This window comes from Callionymus lyra, chromosome 4 (assembly GCF_982586985.1).
Source record: "Callionymus lyra chromosome 4, fCalLyr1.hap1.1, whole genome shotgun sequence".
Lineage (NCBI taxonomy): Eukaryota > Metazoa > Chordata > Actinopteri > Syngnathiformes > Callionymidae > Callionymus > Callionymus lyra.
Window position 1 is genome coordinate 37,859,099 of NC_141821.1, and position 13,605 is coordinate 37,872,703.

Sequence of the window (13,605 nt, forward strand, 5' to 3'; positions counted from 1 at the left end):
AGGAAAAATATAATCACTTGACCAAGATCAATGTATTTCCAAACAGCAATCTGCCTTTGTGGCACCTTACACTGGTAATAATACCTTTAAGCATGAATTGGTATGACCGATTATTACTGATGCCACCCAAAATTAGTTGTGTTCATTTGTTAGCAAATAGAATAACTCAATAATGGTCGAGTGTGTTCTGAAAGAAACAATAAGGAATGGTTGAAAGTTCAAACAGATTTAATTACGGCGATGTTCTGTAGTTTAATCTGGATATTTTGAAGCTTTTGTTGCTGAATAATTTGTGCTGCTGCTCACCCGGGCCAGATGCAGTAACAACTAGATGGTGAGGAAATGTCTTCCAAATGTAGGAATGTAGCAAATTGAAAATCACGGCTGGCACATTGGTTAAGCAGTTTCAAGTTATTATTTGATTGTTTGCCTTTTATTATTAAGTAAGCTTCTTGTTTTGCTGTCGAAGTGTTTGTCTCGCTATTACTACTATAAGCGTTGTTATTAGTAGTAGCCGTAGCAACGCTTTTCATTTATTTTTTTCATTCAACCGGTTAGCAGTGAAATACAGATGTTTAAAAGTGAAAGGGACACCCTGGAGCACTTGCACTTGCTTCTCTCCACCCTTCCAGCCGCTCACAGCAGGAGGCCGTTAACACCGACTCTGGTTCTCCTTGAGGTTTCTCCTTCTAAAAGGAAGTTCTTCCCTGCCATTGACACACCCTGATTTAATTCATGTTGATTCTCTGGGATCAGTTCTTCTTCTCTCCAATATATTCTTACTGAAAAAGTCTTGTGGTCATTTTGTTAAGATTTGACACTGTAAAGAAGCTTGAATTGGACAGACAACAGCTCAAACAGTCACACCTAGAAAGGATTTAGCATCACCTTTTGGTCGGGGGATGAAGGAGAAATGTGCACTACGAGAAGAGAAAGATTGAAAAAAAATTAATATATACTGTATATATATTAAATTTATTTTTAAAACGTCAAGAAGATGTTTTTTTAGACTTGGATTATTTCAAATAAATGGTAAAACTGTCCATCTTTAAAGACAGGACTTTAGTCAAATTGTTGCCAAGGTTACGATTCTTTAACAAGATATTGATCAGTTTTACATACACCAATTAATATAGTCCAAGGGTCAGCAATCTTTTTCCTAAAAAAGGGCCATTTAAAAGCGTTCAAATAAAAAATCACTCAGAGCAACAGTATACAGTACTTGAATATAGCTAAAGCCACAAAAATATTTTACAAAAGAAACCACATATTCAGGAGAAAAATATCGGCAATTGTTCTTAATTAAACTAAAATAGGTCTGTTTAAATCTTCAATAACTGGGGATTCTGGAGAAATATTTAGAAACCCAAAACACAGTTAAAAAAAAATCTGGTCTATTTGATCCTAATATCAGTTTATAAACTGACTGTACTCAAAAACAATTCATGATTTGATTCAAAAAGTACGATTAATTTGTTCTGAATGGATATTCTTTATTCACACCTCCTCCTTCCAGGCTACGATCCTCATGTTGCGTGCGTTCCACCCACCACCTCATGCGGACCTGGAGCAGGAGCATCTCCACCTGTTGTGTCCACTGAGGGCATCGGTCTGTTATCTGCAACGGGTGGCGGCGTTCAGACGTTCAGATGCGTTGCTGGTCTGCTAAGGCAGATGTCGACGTGGTGAGGCGCTCTCCTTTCAGAGGTTTTCTCACTGGGTGAGGTCGGCAATTATCCGGGCCTACCAGGCAACAGGCAGGCAGGGGTTTTCACCTGTTGAAAGAAAGATAAAATAAAAATATGATGGATAAGGATACGAAAATGAAGCGACTGGCATTGTCAGCCCTTGGTCTTCTTGTTGTGGAAGAAAGACTTCCGCAGCTCGGAGGCTTTTCCGTATGTGTCGAGCAAGATATAGGGAAATAATTGTGATTATCTAGAATGATCATTAAAGTCATATACTGTCAACAATATTGTCCTTCTGTATCATTATAAGCACAAAATGACCATGAATGAGACACAGTGATAATGTAAAAATGTTGAGATGAAGGTGAATCACATGAAAGGATGTGAATAAAACAATTCAAGACATTAACATAAATGTACATGGAGCAGGAGGTGATGAGATGTGTTCCTATGTTATGATAATGTGCGCTGGATGCATGTGAAAGAACCAAATAACCATGTCTAGACTGCGCCGCATTGAGCTGCTTCATTCACATAATAATATTGGTGTGAAGTTTTCAATAAAAGTGTAGTTTCATCCATGCCATCGCTGCTTATCTAGTGTTTACAATAGTCACTACAAGGGTTTTCCAGTTCAATAAATCCCCAGGTTATCTTCTTAACCAAAGTTCTATGAATGTATGTGGCGCTCTCTACAGGCTGTCATTATGGGTGACCTCTTGAGGCTCTTCTTCGTCAATGAGAAAGATCAATCGCAACTCATTAGAGAGTAGTAGGTTGTAGTAGGGCCTCAACTCCCTCAAAACGTCAGTATCTTCGACTAAAGGAGGGGGGTTATTCGTAGAACCTTGGTTACAAAGGTAAACTGGGGATTCTCACAAAGTTGACACTAGGGCTGTGTTTTAAGGCCTTGACACACCGCGCCGATTATCGGACGTCTGGCTGTCGGGCAGTCCAGTATGGTTGGCGCCCCGAGTCACTGTGGTCTTTCCCCCAGTCGGGAGTCGGCGTCCTAGTTGGTCCAAGTAGGACTAAAAAAGAGGTGGGAACCCAAGTCCAGTCTGTAGTCTCTGTTGGGTCAATCTTATTGGTCAAGCGCTAGGTTTAGTTAGCTAATCAGTGCAGGAAAATCAAACAGAAGTGACTATTGTAAACACTAGATAAGCAGCGATGGCATGGATGAAACAACACTTTTGTCGAAAACTTCACACAAATATTATCATGTGAATAAAGCAGCCCTCTGAGCTGCCGCTGTGACATCCAGCACTTCAATCACTTTTTCTGCGACGTCTTTTTCTTCCACAACAAGAAGACCAAGGGCTGACAATGCGAATCGCTTTATTTTCGTGTCGTTATCCATCGTATTTTTATTTTATGTTCGTTCAACGGGTGAAAACACAGACCGTTCTCGACTAGTCTCAGAGCTTTTCCGGTTTCCATTTCTCTCTCGCAGCGTCACCCGCTGTTGCACATACGCAGAACATACACTTTTGCCGACAATCTCTTTGGGGATGTTCCGAGGCTTTTTTTTTTTGACATGCCGGACGGCGTCAGACGCCCGACAGTCGGCATGGTGTGCCCAGGCCTTTAATAATCGTTTGATTTGGCCTTGTTCACTTGCCCCAAGCCCTTGCTATGACGTCACACAAAGGTGCACTTGGAGAGTGGAGTTGATGAGAGTGAGGTGGTTTGAAATAGATAAAGGAAAGTCATCTGCCCTCGTTTCACTATCATGATTGTCCAGAAGTTTCTGGAGTATCGCAGATTTCCCGGACCAGGTACTGACAGGTACATTTTCTGGAAAATGTTTATTGCCAGTAGTGTTAGAAGCACACAGGATTTTTTTTGTAGTGCATACATTATAAAAATGGAACACATTAAATAAAAATAAAATGACGATGAGAATAAAGTGGGCACATATGCATTAAAAAATGAATTTAAATCAGGAAAAAAATCGAAAGAAAACTAAACAACTACTGAGTTGTTTATGATTCGAACTACAGACAGGTAGAATGAGTTATAGAAAGGGGAATACTCTAACATTTTTGTTATTTGAGCGAATTATTATGTTTGTATTGCATTGTAAAGTTATGCTTTATTATTAGTAAAACAGCTTCAGCCAATCAGCGGCTTCGTCACATGTAGCGTGGGCACTTCGGTTGGTGTCAAAGTCACATGTATCGTCAGACCAGGAAATGAAAGAACGGAAAGTGATTAAGTTGACGAAGATCATCTTTGTGACAATATAAATGTTTCATGTGTTCTCTTCTGTCAGGCTGTTCTAAAAAGTCTCTCAGAACTCTTCAGCTCATTCAGAACTCTGCAGCTCGTGTCCTGACTAAGACTAAGAGGCGCGAACACATTTCCCCTGTACTGTCTTCCCTACATTGGCTTCCTGTAGAATTTAGAATACAATTTAAAATCCTTCTTCTAACCTATAAAGCCTTACATGGTCTAGCACCAACATACATTAAAGATTTAATCCAAACTTACCAACCCTCTAGGACCTTACGATCCTTAAACTCTGATCTATTAGTTATACCACAAATCTCTAAATGTAGATTCGAAACCAGGGCCTTCAGTTTTCAAGCCCCTCTGCTGTGGAACAAACTACCGGCTTCAGTCCGGAGGGCAGACACCCTCTCTATGTTTAAAAATAATCTTAAAACCTTACTTTTCGATAAAGCCTATAATTAACTTGACTGTTTATCTCTAGCTGTCATAACTAACAAAACTGTTTATCTTAGCTGCTATAGGCTGAGAATGCTGGAGGAGTTTTAGTTTTAGACACCGAGCTCTGTATATCCTTCTTTTCTCACCGGGGCCATTCTGGCTTGGCCGATTCGGGTGTGAGGGGCCCGGCGGGTGGGGCCTGTGGGTGCCTTGGGCCTGGTGGTGGTGACCGCTGGTGCCGCGATGGCCCCGTGTGCGGGGGGGTGGCCCGCTTCCGGGGGGTCTTTGGTGGTGTGTGGGGGCTGGTGCTGGCGGGGGTGGTTGGGGTGGTGGATGGGGGGTTGCGCTGGGGGCGGTGCTGGGGCTGGGGGGTTGCTGGTCCCGCTTACGGGGTCGGCGGGTGAACCGTTAGGGGTGGGGCTGGGGCTGGGTGTTCTGGATGGCCTTCCGGCCCTGTGGTGGGGGGCCTGTCTTGGGGTGGGTGTCTGCTGCAGCGGTGGCTGTGGTCCTCTACCCGCCCTGTGTGGCATGTGCTGTGGTCGGGGAGTTTGTCGCCCTTGGTCCTGGGGGTTCGTGGCCGGGTTGGTCGGTCTTTCAGGGGCCTCCAAGGTGGGGGGGGCCACACTGGGCGGGGCCACATTGGGGACCCATGTTACCGTAGAGACCATGTACCGCCCATGCAAGTGATGCTGTCCCCCTGGGTGCTGCATGGTGGGTAAGGGCGGGGGCTGGGGGTCAGTACGTGTGATGGGAGGGGCCTCTGCACCTTAGAGACTGTGGACCGCCCATGAAATGCTGCTGGCCCCCCAAACTTCCCTCATGACATGGGGGAGGTGGGCTGTGGCTGTTGGGGACGGTCTACAGTTCAAAGATTGGGGGCCGTTCCCGGAGGGCTGCAGCCCCATTACCCCCGCCCTGCCCGCACAACCGTGGCCCCCCTGTGACCCGGGGGACTCTCACCGGGGGACCTGAGCCGGTGCCTGGCCATTGCTCCCCCGGGCTCATGCGGTGGCACTCGACCCGGCTACTGGCCGTGTCTGCAGGGTATTGGGGGGGGCTCCACCGCCGCTGCTGTGGTGGATCCCTATCTCCTTGACTCGGTCCCCTGCTATGGACTTGGTGGCAGCCTGACGGTCTGGGGGTCTTCCGTGGCCCGGCCTGGCCCCGGGGCCCTATCCCCTGACTGGTTCTTCTGGCTGTCCCTCTGCCTCCGTGCCTGCGCCTGGTGCCTCCCCCTCTCTGCTTCCTCGGTCGTCCTCGCCTGTGCTTGCCCTCTCAAGCCCCCGGGGGTGGTCCGCCTTTTTGCTGGTGTTTGGGGTCGGCTCTGGTGGTTATCTCGCCTGCCGGGTCCTGGTCTCCCGCGGGTTCCTGCCGCGGCTTGGGCCCCTGTGTCTGGATCCTGCTGTGCTAGGTATGTGCCCTCTGGCCTGGCTATTTCAACCTCCCCCCCCCCCTCTCCCCTCTATATATCTTCACCCGTCACCAGAGTCTGTATACCTGTGTATTGTATACATTTGTCCCAAACCCACACCTTTTTATTTCTCTCCCGGAGCCCCAGGGATCCACCTCCAGAGCTGCTGCTGATCAAGGGATCCACCTCCAGAGCTGATGCTGATCCAGGATCTTCACCACGTCATCAGATCCCGAGTTCTCTCCAGCACCCCCATGGACCCTCCTACACTCTCCTCTTTTCTCTCACTATATCCTCCCTCACTCCTCTCCTTATCCATCTGTCTACCCCCCCATCCTTCCTCCCAGCCGGTCAAAGCGGCAGGCCGTCAACAATGAGTCTGGTTCCGCGCGAGGTTTCTGCCTTCTAAAAGGAAGTTTTTCCTCACCATTGCTCACTGTACAGCTCACTGTACAGTGTTTTGTTTCTTGCTCTTTGTTGAATTGCTGGGATCTATTTTTCCTTAATCAACTGTAGTCTTATTTCAACTGTATAGTGTCTTGAGATAACTTTGTTATGATAAGACACTTTAAATAAAATTGAATTGAATTGAATTGAATTGAATGTGTGGTAAAAAAGTGTCATGCAAACGTTCTATTGGCATTTCTTTGACTTGATATTATAAAGAGACGTTCGCAAATGTAGAATGTGACGTCATCATCAGATGGGGGACAGAAAATGTAACTACAACGTAGCTGTGTCTCAAATCGCAACAAAAGTACTTAAACTTAGTATTTTTAGTGTACTGAAGGTTTAAAGTTTAAATAAATGTTTGCTATCTATTCATTTATATGAAATAAACGGTGTTTGTTGAACAAATGTGTTCCTGGGTGTGTGTTTGCTTATGTGTCACTATAAGAGGAATTATAATGGATTTATATTAAGCATTACAAGTTGCATGTTCTTATAATTGATATCATTCATGGACCTAACTGCACGTCATCAAGTTCTTAAATGTTATAATAAAGATACTGGTTCAGTTAATAGTTTGTCATATCTTGCAACCGCTTTTAAAGTTGTGTTTTGTAAATGAATAAACAACGTTTTTTTTTGTTGTATTTTTAAATAGAGTCATATGTTTGATGTGATAAGTCACATCCGTCAAAACATCGTCACTTCATGTTTGTGAATACTGTAGTGCGATCTAAACTGTGATCGATTGTTTTTGTCTGGTTGCTGCCAGAGTTAGAGAGGCCAGTGCGCAAGCTCGTGTGAATACTGTAATTCTACTAATCCTGTACTATAATGTACTGACAGGGACATCAATGATCACTCGATCCTTCATATCCTACTTCAGCTATTCTGAGATTTGGAATGACCCTTAAGATTGCGGCAGGGATTCCCCTGAGGGGCGGTGCTGATGGCAAGTGAGCGAGGGCACATAAATCGAGTAATGAAACTCAGCCATATATGCAGTATAACCTTTTATCTCACCCGCACTTTCCCCAGGTGCAGTGGGTTGCTACTTGCTCTGTTTTGTCAGTTTTCACTGTCTGAGTCATTCACTTGCTGCTTTATCTAACGTTGCATATTCACTGGAATAGTCACTTGTTTAACTTCTAGATGGTCTATATTTAGACTGTAAAAAAAAAACCATTAGATATCATCACAGCACTCCTGCTGTGTTCAGATAGTGTGTGCAGCAGGAAATTGTCCTCAAAATGTCCATTTGTCTGTTCTCTGTGCCCCTTCTGCTTCCTAGTATTGACTCCAAGCAGTGCACACTGCTGTTGTGGGCTATGAGGGATATTGTCCATAAATACAGGCCCCAGTCCCTCTCTGAATCAAACGGCTTTGTTGAAGACCAAACTGTTGTTGCTAAACTGCCTCTTGTATCATTTGTGAGACAAGGCAAATGCTTGTTATCCAAGTCAGAGATTCTCAAAAAGATACTATGTAATTCCCAGCAATATCATGACATCTTTGTTTATCACAACAGACACAACAACACAGAGTGCGGGAAGATTTCAAGTGGAATGGTGGAAATTACTTGGTATCTGCATTGTGGAAACAAAAACATGGACCATTTCAATGTACCTGTGTCAGTGACTAACCTGCGAGGAGATGTTGAGTCATTTGACGCACATTACTCGTTTTTTGTGAAATATCAACGGCTGTTCTTGGTTAGCAACAGTCAAGACGGATGCTTTAACGTTGAGCATTTGATACACGTTGCCTCCAAGTTAGAATTGAATAATAAGAAAATCATTCTCAAAAAGTCTCGAAATAATGAAGATGACTTTCTCAGATGTTTGAGGGATGTAATCAATTATGCGTGGATGCCTCAGATATCAGGATGAGCATTGAGGGGATGACTGATGTTGCCCATGAATTGGGGATTTTGGTGGATGAGGACTTGCAGGCGTGTCAAAGGGCAAAGAAAAGTGCTGATGCCATCACAGAAGAAATAATGGACCCCATCATATACAAAGAAGTCAATCTACCAAGGCAGGGGGATATCTGGAAGAAGCTAACTTATCTTGAAAAACAGCAATTCCGTTTGCAAAAAGCTGGAAATCAAAGTATAGAAATGTACAAAGGCCAACTAGACACCAAGAAGAAACACTTTCGTAGCCTACAGCAGTCTTAAGAAATGTCCTCTTCTATGCAAAGATTTATAGACGCAATATTAACTCCAGGAATGGAGAGGGGATTTTTCCTCAAATGGATGAGAATAAACCTTGATAACTTGTCCAGGGAAAAGCTGTCAGAACTCTGTGAGCAATACAGGGATAAATGTGACAGTTCCAAAGACAGAGAGGAAATTCAGACACACTGCTTTCCAGTAGCTCCTTGGAGATGGAACATTTCCTCCCGGAAATGGGCCAGATCTAAAAGGCTTCACTAGCAACCAAATCAATGGCCATGGTGTCAAATTTTATAGCATCTTCCAAAACTGTGCGCAGAAATGATGCTAATGGGTTGCCACTCGAGCTTGTTGATGGGGACGCATCTAACACCCCCCTCATGTGGACAGAGGACGTCCTCCTCCAGCTCAATGCCTTGGTAGCTCCTGAAGTCAGGATCAAGGTTATCACAGTTCTTGGAGTCCAGAGTACAGGAAAGTGCACTCTCTTAAATACCATGTTTGGAGTGAAATTTGCTGTCAGCAACGGACGTTGTACTCGCGGTGCCTTCATGTTACTCATAAATGTTGGTGAAGACTTTAAAATTCTCAAGTGTGACTTTGTGGTTATCATTGACACAGAGGGGCTGAAGTCACCACAACTGGCCCAACTTGAAGATAGCTATTACCATGATAATGAGCTTGCCACACTTGTTCGTTTAAGCGACATCACTATTATTAACATATCAATGGAACACATGCAAGAAAAGGAGGATGTCCTACAGATTTTGGTGCATGTCTTACTTAGGATGAAGGAAGCGTGTAAAAAGCCCAAATGTCTGTCCACCAGAATGTGTCTGATGTTTCTGCTCATGAGACCAACATGAGGGACAAGAAGGTGCTGCTGCAGAAATTTAACAGAATGACCCAGAAAGCAGCCAAAATGGAGAAAAGGGAAGAGAACAAGCTCTTTACTGATGTGATTGAGTACAACCCAGACACTGGGAACTGGTATATCCCTGGGCTCTGGAATGGAACCCCTCCAATGGATCCAGTCAACTTGGGCTACAGTGAAGCTGTTAATGATCTAAAAAACCAAACCATACATAAACTTAGCTACTGTTACTCCTCTGACAAGAACATTAAGTCCTTTACTGAATGGTTGACCAGCCTTTGGAGTGCAGTGAAGCATGAAAACTTCATATACAGCAGATGCATATATCAAACTGTGCACTGAGTTCAACAAATGGGAGTGGGAATTCAAAAAAGCTATATACACGTGGACTTCCAACACTGAAACCACAATCTCAAATCTTTCTGGGGACTCTAATACAGCCAACATGGCAACTCCTGGATTCTCTGAAAAGAGAAGTTGAAGAGGAATTGTCTCTCTGGGAGCATATGCTTCTGGACAATCTAACACAGTACTTTGATGCTGCAGATAGTTCTGCTCACCTTATTGAAAGATACAGAGAGCAGTTTGAAGAAGAAGAGTCTGAGAAGGGAAACACAAATTATGTTAAGATCCAGCTGGAAAGGGCCTCAGAAACAAAACTAGGGATGATTAAAATTGAAAGACACACACAGATGATGTGGAAGGTAGTGTGCGTGACCTGATTGATAAATGTCGAAAGACCAAGATGACTGATGCCCAACTTAACCATGAGTTTGGTAAAATGTGGAACGAAACTGTGAACAAACTGTCTTGATGTCTATGCAAGTATTGCTTAACTCCTCTGGGAAAATTACATTATTACATGAGAAGAATCTTTGTGAATGTGGATTAGAACCTTTCACATTCAAACCTGACAAATTCATTTCTATTACAGACGAGGTTTGAGATTTTGCTGAGGTTTGGGATTGAAACAACACATTTGTAGAACTGTGGCCAGGGATTTCCTCCAAATGCACACCGATTTCAACAATCTGAATGACCCATACAGGTGCCTGGCTCAGAAAAAAGAGAAATTCCTAGCCGATTTTAAAGATGTGTTTCATGAGCGGGACCAGTGCCAGGGCAAGGCAGACACATTTACCAGCAAATGTCTAAAGCAAGCAAGAACAGACTTTGTCAACCCCTCTCTGGGTCTCAACATTGTTGATAAAATGCTGACTCAGGAAGAGTTTAATATATTTACAATGCTCTTGGTGACAAACTGGTCATCCCCCAGACCGCTTGTGGAGATTTTATCATTTTGAACAAAGCTGACCTGAAACAGTTTGCTTATTGTCACACAAAGAGTCTCGAGGACATGAGCAAAACTCTCAAGAAAGTTAAAAAGAAGATAAAATTGAAAAGAAGCTTAAAAAGCTTACTTTGAATCCAGAGAATGAGTTCTTCTTAAAAGTCATTGAATGTGGTAAACAATGCCCGTTTTGTGTTTATGTGAGGCCATAGGCCGCGCCCACAACGAGCACTGGGCATCCGCGCATCGTCCCTCAGATCTGGCAAGATATAGAAATAATGACGGTCAAAAACATGACTGACATTTGTTCATCTTTAGTGATCAGTGATCAAACCTTTAGCTGCCTGAAGACAAACAATCTAAGGCATCCCTACAAAATATACAGGGAGATCTATCCAGACTGTAAAATGTATCCGGATGTCAGCCTTATACCATCAGACTACTGGAAATATGTTATGATGAGGTTCAATGAAGTCTTTGCAGGAGAATATAAATGCAACCTGCTGAAATTCATCAAATTTGTGAAGGTATCACACCCAAACAGGCAGAAGATAGTATCAGTCCTTTAACAGTCACTAACTACAGTCATAGTATTTACTGAAATAAATGTTTTACTTTGACTTTGTCAAATAATGGTTTGCAATTAGCAGTGATGACTCTGGCGACCTCTTCTGGTTAAAAAAAGGATTTCTTGTTATACTGTTGTAAAATCAAGATGGCGAGGTCGGCTGCCACAGTGTTTGTCCGTAGTTTCTTTTTAAGTTTTGTTTAAACATTTGTGTGAATTGTTGTGTACTGCACTGTCAATGATTGTACTTATTTGGACATGTAGCTTTTTAGCAACTTTACTTAATCACTTTGATTCAAATTATTTTGCACATTTTATTTGTATGTATACAAAAAAGAAAAGAGTGCCATTAAACATTAATGCAATTCATATTCTTACAAGGAGCTATGAAAATGCAATACATAGTAAAATAGTAAAATAAAATAATAATAATAATAATAAATTGTAAAGCAAATTTGTTGAAATGCTTTTGTGACATTATAAAGAATGGCATTGCGCAGAAATGTGCGGAAAGAAAACATGTCAACCGCTCTCTGGGTCTCAACATTGTTGATAAAAATGCTGACTCAGGAAGAGTTCAGCACACGGATGTCCTTCCAATAAGCTCTTTTAAGTGATTTATTGTCCAAGATGGACTTTCAAGAGTATCTGGGGTATATAGGCTCCTATGAAGAGTATGCTAAGCGTTGCATACATAAAAAATGGTCTCTTACTTCTCAGACTCTAATGGAATGCTTGACTTTGAGGAATCGACACCTGCATTTTAGCATCAGCAGCATCAACGATGCACTAGAGCAAGGCAATTCGGAGAAGGGGAGAGATTCAAGGGGCTTTATTGAATATATAATAAATATATATTTATTGTGTTTATTTGGTTTTGCAGATGTGTAAAATACCATTACACATCAGACTCTCATCCACCACATTAAAGTATATGTAAAACGTCCTCCCTATCAATCTTCAGTTTAAAGATCATCACACACTTGTTTATCTCAATAAAATAAATAATTCAGTTAGCTTTCGCAAATATCTTTATTGGTTTAGATATCTTCAAACTGAAAATGTTTATTATTGGTAATACAACTCCTATTGTAGGTCTACGTTACCTTAATGTAATTTTTATTTGTTTATTGAAGTGTCATCTTTGCACACAATTTGTTTTAAATTTATATATATATTATTTATTTTTGGTAGAAAATATATCCATTTCCTTGGTATATTCAATGACTTTAAAACATTTACATCCAGGGCCTTTTAACCTTGCAACAGTAAAAATATTGGATTCTGAAAACCTTTGAATTAATCATTTTATATGCTTTAAATTCATTAGGAAATGTAATTCTTAATATATTAAAATCAATATTAGATTCATTACCTCTCCTTTTAGGTTAACAAATCTTCATTCATAGCCAATAAGTCAGTGCTATATTAAATACAGTTAATTAATATTGATATTAGTAAGAATTCTACTGAATGCAATATTTTGCTGACTCATCTGGAAGCCGCCGGTAGCACTGTGAGAGTCATGTTTTTTGACTTCTCAAGTGCTTTCAACACCATCCAGCCGGCGCTGCTAAGGAAGAAGATGGAGGACGCAGGAGTTGGGACACAGCTGGCAGCATGGACGATGGACTACCTCACCAACAGGCCGCAGTATGTGAGGCTGCAGGACTGCAGGTCTGAGGTGACCATCTGCAGCACCGGGGTGCCTCAAGGGACAGTGCTGTCACCTTTCCTTTTTTCCCTCTACACGGCGGACTTTACCTATGACTCCAGCAGCTGTCCCCTCCAGAAGTTTTCCGACGACTCGGCCATTGTGGGCTGCGTGTCTGGGGGGGGCGAGCTGGAGTACAGGTCAGTCATCAAGGACTTTGTTGACTGGTGTGAGAGCAACTACCTCTGCTTAAACACCGGTAAGACAAGGGAGATGGTGATTGACTTCAGGAAAAAGTCCCCAACACATCAACCGGTGAGCATCCAGGGCTCGGACATTGAGCTGGTGGACAGCTTCAAATACCTGGGTGTTCACCTCAACAATAAACTGAACTGGTCCACACACATCAACGCCGTGTATAAGAAGGGCCGAAGTCGCCTCCACCTCCTGGGGAGACTGAGGTCCTTCGGAGTGTGCAGACCACTTTTAAGGACCTTTTATGACTCCGTGGTAGCCTCTGCTATCCACTACGCTGTGGTCTGCTGGGGAGCAGGCAGCACGGACCGGGACAGGAAGAGACTGAACAGGCTGGTCACGAGGGCCGGCTCTGTCCTGGGCCGCTCGCTGGACTCGGTGGAGGAGGTGGGAGAGAGGAGGACACTCTCCAGACTATCCTCCATCAGGGACAACACTCTCCACCCACTGCACCTGACCGTGGAGGAGCTGGCCAGCTCCTTCAGTGGCAGGCTCAGGCACCCCCAGTGTAGGACGGAGCGTTATAGAAGGTCCTTCATCCCAACTGGTGTCAGGATATTTAACT